The sequence below is a fragment of the Argopecten irradians genome, chromosome 13, assembly GCF_041381155.1.
Source record: "Argopecten irradians isolate NY chromosome 13, Ai_NY, whole genome shotgun sequence".
NCBI classification, from domain to species: Eukaryota; Metazoa; Mollusca; class Bivalvia; order Pectinida; family Pectinidae; genus Argopecten; species Argopecten irradians.
The window spans coordinates 3416819-3437941 of NC_091146.1; the positions used below are offsets into that span (position 1 = coordinate 3416819).

The 21123-nt window shown below is 35.5% G+C and overlaps 1 protein-coding gene, 1 long non-coding RNA gene and 1 pseudogene across 2 annotated transcripts in view; 2 read left to right on the forward strand and 1 right to left on the reverse strand.

The window, feature by feature from the left end:
• Window positions 1-21123, reverse strand: part of LOC138305441 (angiopoietin-related protein 7-like) — a 163936-nt gene that overhangs the window by 19688 nt on the left and 123125 nt on the right. The gene's annotated exons all lie outside the window — the stretch shown is intronic.
• Window positions 1728-7594, forward strand: LOC138305557 (uncharacterized). Its single transcript, XR_011205719.1, has 3 exons — window positions 1728-1991; window positions 5805-5933; window positions 6298-7594. It is a non-coding gene; the product is annotated as an uncharacterized lncRNA (long non-coding RNA).
• LOC138306505 (uncharacterized) lies at window positions 18687-20301 on the forward strand (annotated as a pseudogene).

Consider the following 21123-nt stretch of genomic DNA (forward strand, 5'->3'; position numbering starts at 1 on the left):
CAAAGTTAGACACCACCAAACATAACTTAGAGAGTTGAATAATTTTCCAAGGCAGAAAAAGTTTAAGCTCCATGTCCCAGAACTCCGTACACGAAAACTTTAAGATTATAGATAAACGTAATAATCCCTTGCTGTCATTAACCTTGTGGGTTTCACAAGATTCCAGCATTTATAAAAAAAGAAACAGAACAATGTCCCAAGAGTCTTTTAACCAAGTTAAATTTCCTTAATAATTTTAGACAATTCCAAAATCAGAAAAGTACCCTTAGATATTTTTTTCCCTGCCTTGGACACCACCTCCTTTTTACACGACTTTAGAACAAAAGGAAAAAAATATGACATTAATGGGAAAAAAATACACAAATACAAAAACATACAATTAACAAAACAAAGTTTTCCACTGGGGCCTAAACGATCCTACAAGACTGGGGAAGCCACTCTTATGATTTTACTTAACCCAACTCGAATGAAAATTTGGGGTCGACCAGAGACTTTTCCCGTTACTTATATAGCTCCCTCCCAAACTAATTAAGTCTGACCACGTGAGTACAAGACCCCAGTGTTGGTCGTATCAACTCTAACCACTAGAACCATAGTCCCCAGTGGCCAGAATGCCTAACAGCTAAAAATACCCACCCCAACAATTTTGAATAGCAGAAGTCCTTGTTAGGGTTACCTCGAGGTGTTGGTCATGTTAACTCTTACCCCCCGCTGAGACACCCCCAACCACCTGGACCTTCTCCCTAACTAACTACAATTATACCTACAGTCTTATCTACATGCCCCTGGTCGCCCCCACCAATTACACCTAACAATAACAAAACGAAAAAAATTATAAAACAGATATGAACATTTCAGGAATACTTATCAATACATTGAAATTTGAATGTTTACTAATGCACATTATCCAATAGTTCTGATGCCCCCTGGGGGAAGGGATATTCAGGGGTCGACACGGTGTCCTCCAGACCCCTGTGCTGCGCGGTTCGGTGTAATTACCCTGCCCGATCGGGCCCAAACTATAATGTTCTCATTGTGTAACACTGAAATTCCCTGGATTCAAGCTCAGGGGGTTTTTGTTACCATGGCCAAAAGCAACACCCCAATGTCCCGACACTTATCACATCAAAGTTCCTCCGGGCACTTTATATCACACTTTGTACTTCCGGAATAACAATAAGGACGTCTGGGTCCAGGCAGGGCCGTACGCATTTCCCCAAACCGCTTTGAAGTTGTGGATCCGGCAACGACACAGGGGCCTGGGTCCTCTTCCTTAGTTCCTCCCGCCAGGTCAGGGGCACCAGTATACAGCAGATATGAAAAACAAGTTGAACAACAAATGTAAGTCCTATCAAATTGTAACATCAATACTACTAAACAATAACAACCCCTCTTATATCTTAAAGCTGACAATGCAAGTTAAAATTATTAAAATGATTTTTTTAATAAGTATACTCTTTTTTTCAAGAATCGTTTATGAGACATTCCCCGGTTGAGGACAGCCATTTTTCGTTTTACATTCCGACGACTCACCGACCCCTATATAAAGCGCGTGAATCGACACACGTGCGCTCATTCATGTACCTATACACCTAGCAGTCTACAGGTTATATCACCTACAAATAGGTATACAAAACCCTCACCTGTAAAACTATATGGAACTTTTTTTAGCAAGAAAACATGTCAACTCCTCCAAGTTGTCAATTAGACGTTCTCAAAATAAAATCCAACGCAAGTGAATAGAAATCCAAACAATAATCCGTCCACATATCTCCACGTATATCATCGTACCCGATGCACTCAACTGACCATATACACGTGACTACGTACCTGACCCGAACGAGCGACAACTATCAAAAACACACACGTGTCGTTCTACATGTACGTGTAAAACCTACTGTATATTGAAGTGTTTTATTAGTTCGTATTGGAAATATGTTGGGATTTAGCTGACAACACATTCATCTATTACTTCAATGAACTATTGTCAGGTGAGTGCAGTGTTTATTTTCAATTTGACATTGTTATTTGCAATATCGGGGCATGTGTATCTGAGACAAGACATGTTTAGAATGATACACGTGTGTCAGAATGAATGAATGAATGAAGAGTTTTACGTACCGTGACGCTAAATATAACGTTTCGGGGCACGAGAAAAGATAGGAAATGGAGTAGGAAGAGCAGAGTATATAGAGAAAGCATATGTCAAGTGTCCCGTGCTTTATATAGGGGGTTGGCCAGTGAAGGTTACTAAGCAGAGCAAAAGAAAAATGGCTGCCACTTCCTTAGATACCACACTGTCATAACTAGGGGATGTCTCAGAAACAATTTTTGAAAAAAAAATTCGTTAAAATATTTTTTTTTTAATTTCAACTGCATGTTTTTATCTTGCATTGTCAGCTTTAATTACAAGTTTGTATTTTCAGTATTGGCCTCATCAGTTTCGGAATTTAACTCACTCTAACTCCATATCATTACTACAATAAATCCTACTTAGTCCCCTTTACCTATGAGCGGCCTCCCCAGTAATAATGTCGCCCATCCTTCCCCCGTACCCTTTTACACGACACCTCCCATGAGCGTTTTACACAGGATTGTAAAGCCTATATTTCATTTCCAAAATCCGCACTGTCCACATTCTCACCAGTACTAATGTGAAACGCCTACACAAGTTTCGTTAATCAAGCTAACCAGACTAAATCTAGAATACAATAGAGAAACACAGTGCAAGCTATAGATAGCTCACACCTGAGAAATTATATACACAAGCATAACCACTCAACCGAAACGTAAACAGTACACCTGTATGAATTTCACAACCACAGGGACTCATCACACCGCCTAGTAAATAAACGAGTAGGAAGTCAACAATCAAAAATTCAAATTAATTTATTAGTTAATTAGGGCCCTACGTTGGGCGCCAAATTGTAACGACTTGTTTCGCTACGACCGCAGACATTAGCGTAGAGTAAGAATAATACAATTAATTTGTTTTGCCCTGGGTTCGACTGCCGCGTTAGCTTGTAGATTCCTATGTCTCGCTACAATATTCAAAGGTACTAGTGAGTATGGACAATGGACGACATCAAATTCATTTAACAGTTTATTAATATTTAACATGTGTAAAGGTGACAACAAGAAAATACCCGCGTGGCTCAGTGGGAAGTACTGTGTAATGGACAGTTTTGCTGCTAATATTCTCACGTTGTCGCTACCAGAATTAACTCCTACCCATCAATGAAAGACCGAGCACGTGGCGCTACACAGTACACCGGGCCGATTATCGATAGTTTAACCTCCAATTTCACAAACACCGTTTCCAGCGAAGATTCTCAAAATATCTCCTTAACGGTTCACCCCGAAACTCAACACAGGAGGCTCCCACTCTTTTCCAGCCTACCAACGGCTCTCAACACAAGAGTGAAGACTTTTAAATACCATCGAAACCAGTCTAAAAGCGAGACATGCCAAGTCCGACATTGCACAATTTCACAAGTATTTCAAACTCAAAAATATAGCAAAATATCGACTGACAGCGAAAAATACACACACAGTAATGTTAATGCATTTCCATACTATACGATAACAGCAAATTAGGGAATGAATTGGCGACAAATATATAAAAATTACATAGGATTCAAAAACACAACCCTCACCTCTCAAGGCCCGGTAGAAAACTGAAAGCCTCGGCGCAGTCCCGAGATCTCGTACTCAGCAAATTCCCACCAAAGTCCCGGTTAATATAATTTCCGGAAAATATAGCAACGAAGCGCACCGCAGCTTCGTTACAATAATATACCTGTTTCTCAGCTCAAAATAGTCGTCTGCTACAGCACTGCCCCGTCTCTGTGCACGTGAAGACTGATTTTTATACCTGTGTCATGCTTGAGTGCATATCCCGACCACAGGGCCTCGTCCTAATTGCGGACATATATATAACATAGATGGCGTCTATTTACATAACATTACATATATAATGTTATGAGACACAATGCCTCAACCGAGATTGTATAGTTTTTTGTTGGTTTCACTTACACAAGGGTGCCGATAACTTGAACTTAAGGCATAGCTCCTTTGTTTGATTGGGGTTATCATTGAATGTATTGCCCGTTGATAATGTGCACGAGCACAGATAATTATAAGTATTTGAATACTAACCTGTTTCGAGCACGTGCGCGAGTTAATATTTGATTATCAACTTGCGTCCGTGCATAGCTGTAGGGTATGGAACATGGCTAAGACCACAGGGGATTGTTACATCGAAGGCTGCATGGAACCTTGATCACAGGGGCACATAAAATCAATAAAATAAAAACAAATCAATATTACTATTAAAAATTGCGTGTTTAAAGTCGTCAGAATGGAGTATTTAATTTATGTCCCCCCTTCCTACTCTAGAACGAATATACATACCCGGCCTACTATATCGGCTGAAGACGACACAATTTTCTGTCTAGTCTACAATAATATTGCAGGTACCCCCCCCCCCCCCCCCACCCCCACGTGCTTATATGTTCGTTCCTGTTCAAACATTTACGTTGTGTCTTAGACATTTCTATTTTCACACTGAACGGATGTACAGGTCTAAGTGCCAATAAGTTTTTATTTTTTAATTGAAATATTTAATTCTGTTTCGGTGATCATGGAGCAATATCATGTGAACGGAAAATCATAATTTATTTTGTTACAGTCGGTGAAGAACATGTCTGTATATTTGCTTTTGCGTTTCGAGGAATTTTACCTTTTATAATAGATTTTCTTGAGTATGCCTGACAAAAAGGGCTCACTAATAAATTTGATGTTTAGTCCATTATAGAATGTTTGACACAAAAACAATGTTGCACACTCTAAAATACCTACACCACATATTTAAGCAGTTATACCACTTTCCAAATATCTACTTTACTTGTATGTAAACAGATCACATCATGCCAAAACCGGTGGTGTCCACGACTACGCATACCGATGATTGCGTACACCGAAATAAAACGCTCGGTACTGTGAATTCAGTCATTTCTCACAGTGGAAACAGGGCAAACATTGTTTAATAGGGTATTTTAAAATATTCTGTCTATCACACGGCTGTTCTAACGAACTACAATTTCACATTCAGCCCAAAAAAAGTCCTGTACCATGCCCAGGTGCTGTTTTTAGCGTGAAAATCGCGTGTTTTTTCTTCAAAAGATTTTTGTTTAAGTGAGGACAGTAATTATATGTTGCATTTTTAGAAACTGCAATCATTTTGTAACCGAAACGCCACATCTATAAGAGTGTTGCATGAAGCATAGAAGTGACATGAGTGATTTCCCAATCACTGTTGACACTCGAAGCGGAGCTTTCGACGCCATATTTGCTTGGCATACCAAATTACACCTTCGTATACCAAGACACGTTCGACCCCCTGCATAGCGGTACACAGAAATTACCAGATCCGTATTTATCTAGTGGTAAATGGGACCCAAGCCCAAGCACCTGGCCAGATCTCACTTTCAATTATGTACATTTGATAGTCACAACTTAAGAGTGTGACCTAGTGATAGGATGCTACTCGAAAGACCAGATGTTTGTTTTAAAAAACGATGCAGCTGAACACGTTATAACTGTTGAATTGGTTTTGATATGTGAATAAATGATTTGTCTCAGTTTCTCAAAGTTGAACCCAAAGTTCAATAGATATAATTCACAGAACTTGAGTTATATATATATGGTAAACAAAATATACTTTATTTTTTGTTTCAAAATTAATGTTAATTAGTTATGTTATGTGAGTCAGCTTTATAATGTTTTTTATTTTTATTTTATAGATTGGGTGAAGTATGGAGTCATGTTGAAGCCCTCCTGTTCAAAGTTGAAATTGCTGTGAAGATGAAGTCTTACTCAAACAAGCTCAACCAGCAAGGCATGTCAGTGGAATAGCTCGTTTCGAAAAAGAGGTATGTTGAAGTAGAAAAACACATGATTTGTCTAGATTGTATCATTAATGGCAAAGGTCTTTTAAATATTTCTGTTTGGAACGTCGTTTTACTTAGTATTCAAATATCACTTCTACTGATCATATTTTGAAAAAATAAGGAAATGCCTAGTTGATATACTGTATAATATACTCCAATAATATAATAGAGATGCATAATAGTTTCTTTCGCTTCAAAAGAAATAAAGAGTGAGTAATAGTTACTGGGTTTAAGAAGTTTTTTGAATAGATAATAAAATTACAAGTATTCACTAAGGCTGGTTCTAAATACATCCTTTAATGAAATGATTTCATATTATGCTTAATATTGATCATTTATATTCCAGGTTACTCCTACGACTGTCACAGAGATATTCCAAAATATCAAGGGTAAAAGGACTAAGGAAGTCCAGTCTGTCCATGCCAACGGATCAGCTGACTTGCCATCACAAGAAGACCTTGACCAGCTTTACGCCATTATACCCAATGCCTCCTTTTTTACTCCGACTCTTCCAGCCGTCAACAAGCCACCCAGCAAGCCCATCACTGACAAGTACCCAAAGCTTTTATCAACTCTGCAACAGCCAGATTATAACCCTGATGATGTCGACACCATTTCCTCAACCAAGGTCATACAAGGTTACAAAAACTCAAGCTGTGAATTTAGAAATTACCACCAGAGACCAGTCAGTCAGCCCCTTGTGGTATGAGAATGGGAAGAGCGACAGGATCTAAAGCCCGTGATGTGTTGACACGCAAGGCAACAACACCACCAGACAACCTTGTACGGAACATTGTTGGTTATGCCACCTATAATCTGTCCAAAAAGGAGGCTGTGAAATGGGGGTGGACCATGAGGCAGAGTGTAGACTGGCCTACTCAAAACACCAGGAGAAAATGCATGAGAGCTTCACCTGTCGTGACTCTGGTTTTGTGATTGATGCTGACACTGGAAAACCATAACGGCCTATTTTTTTCAAAAATTGGCCTAATTTTTATGATGTTTATATTCTTCGTGTAGTTTCGTAGGTTGTTGTGGTGTGTCTAGATGTAGTTGATGAAATGTAGATGTAGAACTCCAACGCAGATTCAGTGAATGGTACGATACGTTTATTGGAGTCTTAGGAATCGACTCTGTACAGAGACTATTGGCGAGTTAATATAGCAGTACATCGGGATAACATATGTCAATATTTGGGTATGAAAGCCAATACCTGGAACATTTGACCCAACGTAGATGCTGTATTACATAGGGAAACATGTTTACTCATTAGACTTATCATGTAACATAATTAATAACATGGCTATGTAATTAATAGCAATACAATGACCCTAACAGAGGTTGGTTTTCAATAGACTTTACATGCACGTACATATACTATTGTAAATATGAAACACATGTGCTTGACCTACACAGTGTAACATACCTGAAAGATATATGTAGATAATTATATATTAGTCCAAATTTCAAAGTCTAAAATTCTTATCATTTATATATATTATACTACATTCGTCGCCATGTTATACATTATATCAAATTAGATATAATTTGATATAATAAATTATAAAATTTCTAAAATTCTTATCATTGATCATTATTATATTATCATTATGACCATTATATTCTAAATTACTGAATCTAGAACTGTAGAACGAACCGCATGTATATAGATATAAATAATACAATGAAAATTTACAGTTAAGTTAAAATGAAAGTAACACACTTTCAAATAATTTTCAATATTTTGATTGAAAATAAAATATAAATAAAGAAAATGAAATTATTGATATAAATGTTGCTTGAAAGGAATATATATAAAGCATAATAAGTATAGTATGTAAAACATAGAGTTCCGAATAGATTATTAAAAACACAGTATTCAAAAGATAACTTTAAAATGTCCAACGTAGATATAGAATTGTTTATAAATATGCCGTCGCGTGATGAAAAGTTAATGAGTGCTGAAAACGATGTACAACCATCTTGAATCCAACGGTGATTTCTTGCACAATAAGGCTAAGAATTATTTAAGATGAGAGTTCCGTGTAAAAATTGTAGAATATAAGTTAAACTTAGTGTAATGAGTCCTCTCCGGAGATGAAAATATAAAACACGTTTTCCATGGCATTAGACTGCATCAGGTATTTCCAAATCCGTTGAGCACTTTGAAGATATATGTTGGCGTGGAAGGTGTTGTGGTGACTTCATCGGAGAAGGAGATTCATACAATTTTCCCGGCATTTGACTGCTTCGGGTATTTCCAAATCCGTTGATGATAATTGTGTTGACGTGGAAAGGTGTAGTGTTGACTTCTTTGGATAAGGAGACTTTAGACAAACATTCCGGCATTAGACTGCATCGGCTCCTCCCTATTCGTTGAATATGTAGGTGGGTTTTTTGTGTGTGAATGTTTATGTCTTCAAGCACAGAGATACAATTGAAAATTTGCGTGAAATAACACGTCACTATCTCTGACTCTGACATAGCCTGGCATAGTCCTTATAACAATTTTCATCTGGTGTTTAATCACTTCAGGGAGACTATCCAGAAAATATACGTATGTTGAAATAATAGATGTACTGTAAGTGTCTTTTGTGGAGATATATATATATTAACAGGAACTCCAATGATAGAATGAAGACGGCATACACAAACAAGTCAACTATAAACGAAGACAAAATAAAGTCAGAATTATGATGGGCTACTGATCCACTTCTATAACTGGAGGCGGAATTATAGTTGACAGGCGTGGATACATTAACACTTCCGTCGCATGGGGTCCAGATCATGTTTCGATTGGATTATGGCTGATTCTTAATTATTTTGCGTATCAAAGGCGACAAGTTTTAAAGATTAGACTTTTCACTCTTTTCCTTATAAATAATTGTACCAATCACAAATATACTACTAAGAATATCATGGCATCACCAGAAATGTAGAAAAACTATATAGAAAAATGAAAGATAATAAAATAATCGCTCAATAACATTGTACGTATCAATCAATAGTTGTAATATTATCCGTATATTTGCCTACGGGATAGTTGGAGATATTTTATTTAATATATCTATAACTATCAAGCTGTTGTTATTTAGAGTTTGTGGGGAAAAAAACCAAAGGGATATATATTATAATGTAGTAAGCAGTCAACAAATGCATAAAAAAACTATCATGAGCTTGTGGTGTTAAATGTATTAACTGCTGTTAATTTTTGTACAATGTAAAACTTAAGTTGTAAATCGTGCTTCAAAGCGATAATATAACCGTATGTAAAGTATTAATGTATGGTCGTCTCATTATCTATGAGTAAAACTTTTGATACTTAACTATTTGATAAGAAGAATAAATTTAAAAACATATAAACGTGATACTAAGTGAAAAAAAAACTGATGACATATATTTATGTTAGCAATTTATCAGTTCTTATTATATTTATATTTTGAGATAGAACAGACATTGAATCTGTGAAAACTAGATGAAAAATACAACACAACTTCTAGCATACATGCGTAATTTATGTACAATGTAGTATATTTCTTTTTTTTTAACATTGTGGGTTTTTCTTTTTTTATTTGCATTTATAGGGTTTTTTTCCGGTAACTAAGTGAATTGTATGAAAAATATCTATGTGTGGTGTATGAGTAAGACATTAATAATGCTTGATCATTTGATGAAGATATAAAATGAATATGTGTAATTTAATGTAACTAGATTGATACAAATAGCTTAAACTTGTAGAAAATTTGATTGAAATACTTGAGAGAAAAAAACTACAAAATAATATATAGGCTAATTTGCACTAATTCCGACCTCGAGGACATGTTCACGATATGCTGTTGCCATAGAGTGAATGACAATCAATGAGAGAGTACGTACTTCCGTCTTAAACTCAGACATGATGCTTCGTCTCTAATTAGATTGAGACTTAAAGGAAACTAGATGATAAGTGAAAGAAAGTTCCGTAAGTTTGTAAATTGTATGTGCAAAATATGTAATGTAGGAGAAAATTAACAAGTGTTAAACTTGCATTCAAATGCATCAGGTAGTAATTTCCTCCAATAATGAAATAAATAATATAATCATAATGTGTGTTATGTTGTATGGGAATGTTTATGTATATAAAGGTATAATGTGCGGAATATGTTATATGAGGATTAGAGCAACTAAAAATAAACGCGTGTGTTTAATCACATCACTACTCTGCCTCTAACATAAAAATATACGAGTTTCCATGTACATATTTTAACCTCCGTGCATTATCACGTGAGAGAAACTTGTCAAAAGTATATAAGATGTAAAAATGTTTTTTGTGGAATAGTAAATATTATATGTAAATAAACACTAAGGAACTTCTAAGATTTATGACACAAACAAGCAACTAAATTCATGAACATGTCACAGGAGAGGAATCATAAAATAATTGAACATTTTTTAACCAGTGATTTGAAATATTGTAGCTTATTGTAGTTAAATATAATTAGCAAGGTTATTGAATAAAAATATTCCCTCAAATATTTCCATAACGAAATTGTTTTAACTTATAAATTGTTTATTTTTATGTCTATATGTGTGCGTTATGTGTATTGATGTAGTCGACTCCTTGTGGTGCATGTCTGTGTTTTAGTGTAAGTTTTATGTGTGTACTTCAAAGTGAAACTACATACTGGTAGTCTATTTTAGTTCATAAAATGTATATGTGTATAAAGTCAAACAATAATTCTCACTAAGAATAAGACCGGTTCTCAGTGATGATAAAGCCATGATAAAACAGTAATATTATTTGTGCGAGAAAAATAAAATAAGTGGTACAAATATTTACTTGTAAAAGATCTAATAGGCCAAATCTACATACCTGTGAAACCAATGATCGATAGTGGTAGTAACTTCCAAAATGTCCGAACCCAGGTTCTTTTCAGCACGGCGCCAATATGATGTTTATATTCTTCGTGTAGTTTCGTAGGTTGTTGTGGTGTGTATAGATGTAGTTGATGAAATGTAGATGTAGAACTCCAACGCAGATTCAGTGAATGGTACGATACGTTTATTGGAGTCTTATGAATCGACTCTGTACAGAGATTATTGGCGAGTTAATATAGCAGTACATCGGGATAACATATGTCAATATTTGGGTATGAAAGCCAATACCTGGAACATTTGACCCAACGTAGATGCTGTATTACATAGGGAAACATGTTTACTCATTAGACTTATCATGTAACATAATTAATAACATGCTTATGTAATTAATAGCAATACAATGACCCTAACAGAGGTTGGTTTTCAATAGACTTTACATGCACGTACATATACTATTGTAAATATGAAACACATGTGCTTGACCTACACAGTGTAACATACCTGAAAGATATATGTAGATAATTATATATTAGTCCAAATTTCAAAGTCTAAAATTCTTATCATTTATATATATTATACTACATTTTCAAAATAGGCCTAATATTGATAGAAAATGACCTAATAATCAGAATAAGTCTAATTCTGAGCAAACTGGTAAAAAAATAACCACCATGGTACAAATTATCATGACCCCGGTCTAATATTACAGCAGCGGTCTAATTTTCAGTGATGGGTCTAATTCTCAGTGACCGGTCTAATGTTGGTGACCACAGTCTAATATTCCAGCGGTGGTCTAATTTTCAGTGACCTGGTCTAATTTTCAGAGACCAGTCTAATTTTCAGTGACCAGTTTAATTCAGTGACCGGTCTAATGTTGGTGACCACAGTCTAATATTCCAGCGGTGGTCTAATTTTCAATGATGGGTCTAATTATCAGTGATGGTGGGTCTAATTTTCAGTGGCGGGTCTAATTTTATAGTGGTGGTCTAATTTACAGTGACGAGTCTAATTTTTAGCGACTGGATCAAATTGTGATGGCCTCAGTCTAATATCACAGCAATGATCTAATTTAGCCACCGGGTCGAGTTTTGATGACCTCAGTCTAATTTTATAGTGATTGTCAATTTTTTCAGCGACCAGGACTAATATTGATGTTGGTGACATCAGTCAAATATATCAAACGGTCTATCTAGCCGAGTCAAATATTGATCGAAGGACCACGTACTAGATCTGTTTAATTATTCAAAGGAGTTCACTGAAATTTCATTATCTTGTGCCATAAAGTTTCTCTACTAGTTTGCATTTTGACACCATTTTCTGAAAAAAAAAAACATCACTGATTATCAATGTCTTAAATATATTTGACGGCCGAATTACGACGACCTTATCTAAACTTGCTGTCACTAGCGAGTATAGTCTATTTCATCGTGCACATGTCTTAAATTATAGTAAGGTCTAAATAAAATAGTTTGTGGTCGATAACTAATTTGTCATGACTGTGTATCGTCTCGATTGTAGCTTACGACCGTTTTATAGCTATACCAATTTATTCCAATAATTCATGTTTACAACAAGAACTTAATCGGTTTCTCAATAGGAGTTTCATACACATTGTGTTAAGAAGATGGCTTTTATTTTTAAGCTAAATATGTGCAACCCTCATCCGCAGACTACACTCTTCAGCCTCCCGCTGTGATAGACAGATTTACCTGTGCCCTGCCGGCTAACTGATCCTTGTCGGAAGATTATCCAGAAGCCGTCAGTAGGATCTGTATCTAGCGTTTAAGTTATACGTAATGTTGTTCATTAATAAAATTCTTGCGATATCCCGGACGAATTTTACGTAGGTATGTCGTCACGTGCTGAAAAATGTCCAAATATAACCACTACAGCTTGACACGTGTGTGTTGTCATAGCGACGGCTGCCCCATATCATAGCCACGGGCGTTTAATTACCTGTACACTTTTGTCAAAATGAACGCGTGTGCAGTCAGTTATGGTACATTGGTTTTCGATAGACATCATGTCTGTGAACATTTATGCTTTCAATCTAGATACAACTTTTCGTCCATTTAGCAGCACCATTGAAATTTTGATGATGAGTTTTACTTATATATACGTCCTTGATATATTATTATATCCGTAAAACGTTTTCTGGTAAGCAATAATCCACCGTACAAGCTAGGTACATGTTCATATTATAGAATGATATATCACACATATATTTGCTAGTGCATTTTGTAAAATTGTTCCGATTTGTATTTTTGGTATGGACTACGATATCTGGCGTTGAAGTTATTCAGATTCCTAATCCGGAACTCCATTTTTGGGGGACGGAATGTTGTTTTTATGAATAAAATTCCTGCAATATTCCGGACGATTTTATGTCGCCATTTACGGAAAAAAATCTAATTAATGCAATATACCCACTACCGTACGCTTGTGACACAGTCGTGTGTGTGTAGTGATAGCGACAGATCATAGCCACAGGCGTTTACCCGTAGACCTCTGTCAAAATGTGCGCTTCTGTTGGCAGTTACGTTTGTGATATTATTATTATTATTATCTTTATTTCCTCCAAAGTTGAAGATTACATAAAGAATGACATTTAACATGAAAACAAGAAACAAAACAAAGCGAATAGAAATTTACAAGATATGTACAAGTTCAAGTCTAATAATTAGTAATTAGTTGAGATTATTCAAAGCAATAAGGATCGCATGCTTTCAGGAGTCTATACAAAAAAGATACATTTCCTTATCCAAACTTCTCTAAGGCACTATTTGAGAAATCATAGGCAAATTCTTTACCCAACAAGGTGTTACATAAATCAAAATCTGTTAAATTGTGAAGCGACGACATGAATTCTAATCCAAAATTATTCACCAAAAAACACCAGTACTCGTCACGAATTGCACTATTTTTTTCACAATGCAAAATAATATGGGTAATATGATCATTAAAAGGTATTCCACAATATTGACATAATTCTATACAATTTGATATTCGCGAGTTTACACAAACATTCAAAATACAATGTACATGATTGATATACTGTGGGAACTTTAGAGCGAGTTCCCAAAGAAAGTGCAACCTATTTTTAGGGTGAATACATTTGAATCTAATAAAATCTATATCATTTGACATACGTTCTAGACGTGATCTTTCATCAAATTTGTAAACATTTTTATAAACAAGTTTTCGCCAATATTTTTTACGAGGAGAAGTACAAGATCTATTAAAATTAGTAAAAGAATCATACAATGAGTATTTTCGTAATATACTTATGATGTCTGGTATGAAACCTTGTTGTTTTTCTGCATTCAAAAAATACGTAAAAAATCTGGTGACAAAAATTTTGTGAATCAAGAATCCACTATCCATTGCAATAATTCTTCTTACAAACAATAATTTTCTTATGTCAAAATACGATTCAATGGTAACCCATCCGAGCAATGAAACACACATGTCAGACCTGGTCCTCATCCTAAAGCCTTAAACACATTTGGCAATAAAATTCTGCGCACGTTCTGGCATATTTATCTCTGATTTATTAAGACGCCACAACTCACATCCGAATAGAGCCGATGGATAGATCTTACTTTTGACCAATTTGGCAATAGTTGCAGGGTTAAGAGCATTAGGATGAGCACCTGACTTTCGAAGTGACATAATACCAGTTTTTAACTTACAACATCAAAAAATATCAAAATAACATCATGATGCATAACTGTTGAAAAGGATACATTTTGACACCAATACATTCTATAACATTATATATACGCTCTCGTGTTTTTAGCAACATCAATCAATTATATATTTTATTCCGCAAATTTGAGATACAAAGAAAAAAATGAGATGTGAAACTGTATACATGTATACGTATACAATTAAGTATACATAATGATAAATGTATGTTTGGTAATACATTAACAAAATAGCAGTTTGATACGGGTACCTCCCGTCGACACTAGCTACTACAGGGCCAATTTAGCCTCATGAAGTATTATTATATATATTTCGCATTATTTAAAATAATAGAATTAACCAACCTTGTATACAGACGGAGGAAACTTTCAAGCTGTGACAATGATTTTATTATCATACATGTAAACATACCGTTGTGTAAATATGTTACGAACTAATATATCTTCTACCGATCTTTGTAATTAAGGGAAAAGTCAATTGTTTTCTGTAATCCAAAGTGATTATTATTTCTTTGGTAATATTCCAATATTCCCAGTGACTACACATATACATGAATATTATATCAAGGACTGATACGTCCTTCATTATATTATCCAAGACCCAACACGGGTAGTTTGATGTCTCCTAGTTAAACTCACTTTATAAAATTGTCACGCTTTCATGATAGATGACATGATTCTAAACCGAACGTTTTGTATATAAGTAAATATGTTTAACACTGTATCTTGAGAGCAGATTTCATTTTATTGCTTATTTAACAATATACATGTACATACACTATATATTTGTTTGTAATTTTATTCAATCGTAAATTGGCGGCTTTAATTATACATATCAAGTTTCATGTAATTTCAATTCACACTGTACACAGGTCTTGGCCCAATTTGTACATTACATATAGCAAGTGTATCATGTATATGTATTTTTCAATCAGATTGATGTATTTTTAAACTAGAAACAGTAATATTATTTACAATGGCATATCGAAAAAAGAACTATTCGAAAGCAAGGATTTATAAGTGAAAACAGAGATTTAAATAGTAGGGATAAGAACATAGGGACCTGGCACGAAATATTTTAACCAATAGTATACGTATATATATTATAGTATCAAGGGTATGAACTCGGCGGTCGAGAAAAACGGACCTATTTTGAAAAATTCGTTATCATTTTAATAAATGGGTTCTATACAACATTGAAGGATATCTTACCTTAAAGAGAAATAATCTATCTTTCCATTGAGTGCTTGATGAACAAAATTGGCCAAGTATTGACGAAGTTATGGCTTGATGAATCGGGAAATTTACGAAAAATATGCCAGGTAGACATTTTCCTGTCCGGTCGAAATGTCGTTTCGGCTCTAATGGGTACCTCAAAAACCAAGCCAAAATCACAAAATCTACGCTTGTGGTGGTAAACAGTACCCAGAACTGTGTTCATCCACAATCTCCTTTGGAGGTGTCATGACCAGTACTTTGTAGAAACTCCATTTAAACATCGTGTAGCTCACTTACTTTAACCGTCACCGCCATGTTCATTTTTCTCTCTCGGAACGCTTCACGACTTTCATATCGTGACTACATTATGCAAATTATGTTATGTTGTGCTTGTCGGTAAACTCGAGAAGCGTTCCGAAGAACAAATGAACATGGCGGTGACAGTTAAAGTGTACACGGAATGGTTTGGGTATATAAGGCTTGATAAATGTGTCACTGTATAAAATTTAGAATGGAGAAAGTACGAGTTTCATAGCGAATACGGTATTAGAGATAATGCGACTTTTCTCTAGAACACACCTGAAGCCCCAAGCCATTGACCCCGATTCGGGACCCCTGGCCTGTGACGTCACGAGGACAACGGGACCTACTCTACTCGCATAAGATAGAGTGGCGATTTTCTGCGTCTGCAATCTGATATAAACTATCTGCTTGTAAATATCGATCTTTGCAGACACAAATACATGTGTACATTATCCTCAATCATAGATATGAGTTTGGAATACGCTTGAAAATAGGGATTTTTATACCATGCATATATTGATGTACCTGTCGTAGATAAATGAACATTTCTGCGCGATTTCTGCACAATTATATACACAATATAATGTGTATAATAATCCACGTACGTTGTAAATCTACGGTATTTTGAACCACATATACATGAATATTATGTAAAGGATTCTTGACTATGTGTATTATCCAAAACCACGACTCATGAATATTATGGGTCGACTTGTTATCCAAGTACTCGGGTCAAACGCACCCGCTTTACAAATTTCTGACTTTTTCATATAACCTACCCATACGAATTAAATTATGATTTTAAGCAGAATTTTTTGCATATATGTAAATGCATCTACTAATTGCGTTATATCTGAAATCGATCCATTTTCATATAATACAGTACATCCGACGACTTGTTGATATTTCGCTCAATTTCATTTATTAGTGTCTTTAATTGAAAAAAATAAATCATGCACGAGTCAGACGAAAAAAAGAATGAAGATGTCTATGTCTAATCCAAGTTACAGATATCAAGTACAGAACAAAATCAGAACTGTTCTTCCGAATAGCCAATGTCGTGCTGCGTTTATCTCTTTACCTGTATACTGCAGTAACTAAAACGCGTGGTCAACCGAGACCAATGAGGGGGCTAATAACCAGATTACGTAAGAAAGGTGTTTAGTGACCTGTCACGCTTCGTTGATTAGCTCACGTCAGGTGTCAAAAGTAAGATCACAGGTAAGTTAGCGATGGACCATCATTTAATTGATGTATAATGTCATATTTGTTTACACTTATAAATACTTGGTTTACAGTAAAATATACCGTTCGAACATAACATATAACAAGTGTTTAAATCACTAGATGTATACATAATTGTATATTTCAGAATGACCAATGCATACGTTTGTCTCGTATATATATTTCTAGTTATATACGTATATGTATTTTTATAACAGAGACTACAAAATTATTTATAAATGGCATGTCGAGAAAGAACAATGCAAATATGATGCACAATGTCATAATTTTGATATTTCTGGTAGTTGCTAGATTTTGGATATCCAATTCTTTGTGAATTTTGGTCAATATCGATCATTATATAATACTAATAATGATAATCTATATGACCAATAAATGTACTGTTAAATATTGTTAAAATAACACATGTTCTCATACATGTTCATGTACATGTAGCTATAAAAGGAAGATAGACTTGTTACATATATAAATGAATTATGTATTTTAAATTCAATTTCTCAAGTGGTTTATTTTTTTTATTTACTCCCCCTCCCAATTTATGTCTATGATATTTACGTGTATTGAACTATGAAATACATTTAACACCTTTTCTTTTCGTTATGATGATTCTTGAAAACCATAGGCCAAGTGAATTTTTATTTATTCAGAAACAAATTCAAATGGATAATTATATGAACATCATTTTTCGAATTCGTCTCTTTTTAAATGACATTATTAAAATTGAATATTCCCCAGGTTTGATAATTTAGTAAGCTGTTAAAACAGAGATAAGATCTCTACTTAATTAAAAGTTTTTACACAAGGTACACCTGGCTTATACCAGAAACATAAATAACTTATTAATTTCCGCTAATCTACTTATGTATTTAGCATGATTTCAGTTGCAATATTTCCTATTTTATATATAATTAAATCGTCACCATTACTGTATACTGTATATATATATCTGTAAAATTCTCGTAACCCCATTTTAGGAATACATATATGTCCACCTTTGTGCTATAACCCCACTACCAAACACCTCACTGCCGTTGTCCTCGTGACGTCACATCCGGTTATTCCCCAAATCAGCATGAGCGGCCGATTCCCTGATTAGCAGTTGATATACAGGTAAAAATCGAGCACTTCGGAGGGCGGTATCTCGGTACTGAAGCGGCCGATTTTGATGCGGTTTTCAACATTCTTGTCAGGAGATCAAACAGAATAACATATCTTAATATCATTTTCCATTCCGTGTACACTTTAAAGTAAGTGAGCTACACGATGTTTTCAACACAAGACATTACATATAATGAAATGACTCTGCATACTCTAGTTAGTTGTGTAACTTACGGAAATATTAATTGTGAAAATAACAACCTGTGATGTCAAATACCAGTTCATGGTTTTGCTGGTAACCAAGACAATGGTGTGGGGTGGTGAGTGGGGTGTGTGTGTGGAGGGGGGTGAGGTGTCATACCTCTTAGCACAGGGAAAGGTGTGTTCTTGTTTCTCCTACTTTTTTATAATAACATAGGGGCAGTTATGTTGTGACAGCAGTTAAAATCTGCTTCACATATCCCTTACCTGGATTTTACCTGTGTTCTCCCACATTACCTGGATTTTACCTGTGTTTTCCCACATTACCTGGATTTTACACAATGTTTAAAGTTATCTAATTTCATCATTATTTAAACAATATTTACATATCATATACCATTTTCAACAGTGTGATGAGTGAAGAATCAATAAATGACAGTAATCAAAATCAATTATCAAGGCATATAATGGATTATTTGATGAAAAGTTAATACATCTAAGATTTTGGATAATAAGATTAAAAGTCTTCAGATCAGCATCCAAGCTATATTTTATAAGTATATAAGGACATCAGAGAGGTTTGACTATCACAGTTCCCTACCCACCACCAACATGGCAAACGCGCAGATTCAGGTGAAATTTCTTAGAAATAAATTTGGAAGACAGAACATTGCTTAGTATGGTTACATCTACTGTGTGAAGAACAACAGAGGAGAACGCACCTACTGGAGATGCACCATACCCGACTGCCCCGCCACACTGAGTACCCGCAACAGCATCCCTACAGGAAATGACCGCCACCCCCATAACCATCATCAGGACCACGCCAAGATCATCGCACTGGAGATTATGAAGAACATCCGTACCCGCTGCGTGGAGGAGGTGAAACCCATACCCAGGATCTACGAGGAAGAGGTTACCAAACTGCGAACTCACGACTGGAATAACTACACACTCTCCACTGTCCAACACCTACCAACATTTCAATCTAGCAAGACATTACTCTACAACGCCAGACGTACCCAGACTCCTCAACTACCAAAGACAATCCAGGACATCAATCTCGAGGGAATGTGGACAGAGACGACCGCTGGAGATGAATTCCTTCTACTTGACGATGGTGACCAATCCCGCATCATAGCCTTTGCGACATCCAGCAACCTCATCGACCCATGTAACGCCGATACTCTCTTCTGTAATGGAACTTTCTACACTTGTCCGACCCAGTTTCACCAGATCAACACAGTTCATGCCCAGATAGGAAATCAGATGTACCCGCTAGTCTACAGTTTATTGCCCAGCAAGACCTACACAACTTACCAACGATTTTTTCACACTACTAAAGACGATGATGACGGAACTGAACATCCAACTCAACCCGACTACTGTTTTCCTGGACTTCGAGACCGCTACCCAGAATGCCATTCGCTCCGTATTTCCAGCAGCCACACCGAAGGGATGTTTTTTTCATTTCACGCAGTGTATTTGGAGGAAAGCCCAGCAAACCGGACTTCAACAACTCTACGCCGACAACGACGATGTCTGTCTGGTTCCACAAAGAAAGGTTGAACACTCCCACCCAAATATCTACAGCATCATCCGTGTGTTCCAGGAAATCCAGGCCAACAACGAGATTACGCGCATCCAATACGCAGCCGGAGGGCAAACTAGACCCAGAGCCTAACGGTACCGGAACATCGACAGCCGCCTTGCCCAACTGAAGGAACGTTTGGAGACTGGCGCAATGGATGTGATACAGTACACAGACGCAGCATCCCATCTTCTGCATTTAGAGCGATGATAACAAACTTTCATAAGATGTGCATCTCATTTATGTCCAGTGCGTGCTTTAGGTGTCATATGTTGTACATGTGTATATATATGTGTGTGTGTTTTAATTTTAATTAATTATCCCTCATTAATGTTTAAGTGTAGTGCTTTAAGTTTCATATTTTGTACATATATAAATGTTTGAATTTTAATTAATTATCTCTAATTGTGTAGTGCTTTAAGTTTCTTATGTTGTATATATATGTTTTAATTTTAATTAATAATCTCTCATTGATGTTTAAGTGTAGTGTATAAATGTTTTAATTTTAATTAATAATCTCTCATTGATGTTTAAGTGTAGTGCTTTAAGTTTCATATGTTGTATATATATTTAAATGTTTTAATTTTAATTTATTATCTCTTAACAATTAATGTTTTATTACATTTAATATTTCAAGATATTGTGATGAAATATGAAAACATTTGTAATGGGAATAAAATACAGAATAGGTATATTAACAGTTAAATAGAATTGTGACTAAGTCGTTATATAAACCTTACTGGAACGATATCTTACAGGAGAATTGGGAAGCATTATGTGATAAAGAAAAAAACTTGTGTGAAATATAAAGGCTCACCTATAATACGTCGTCGCTATAAGGAGGAGTATTGTATCGCTCGGCGACTATTCGACAAACTTCATCGCAGATGTAAACGTAATTATCAATTACAGAAACAACGCGAATTAGAGGAATCACTTGTTAAACACGATT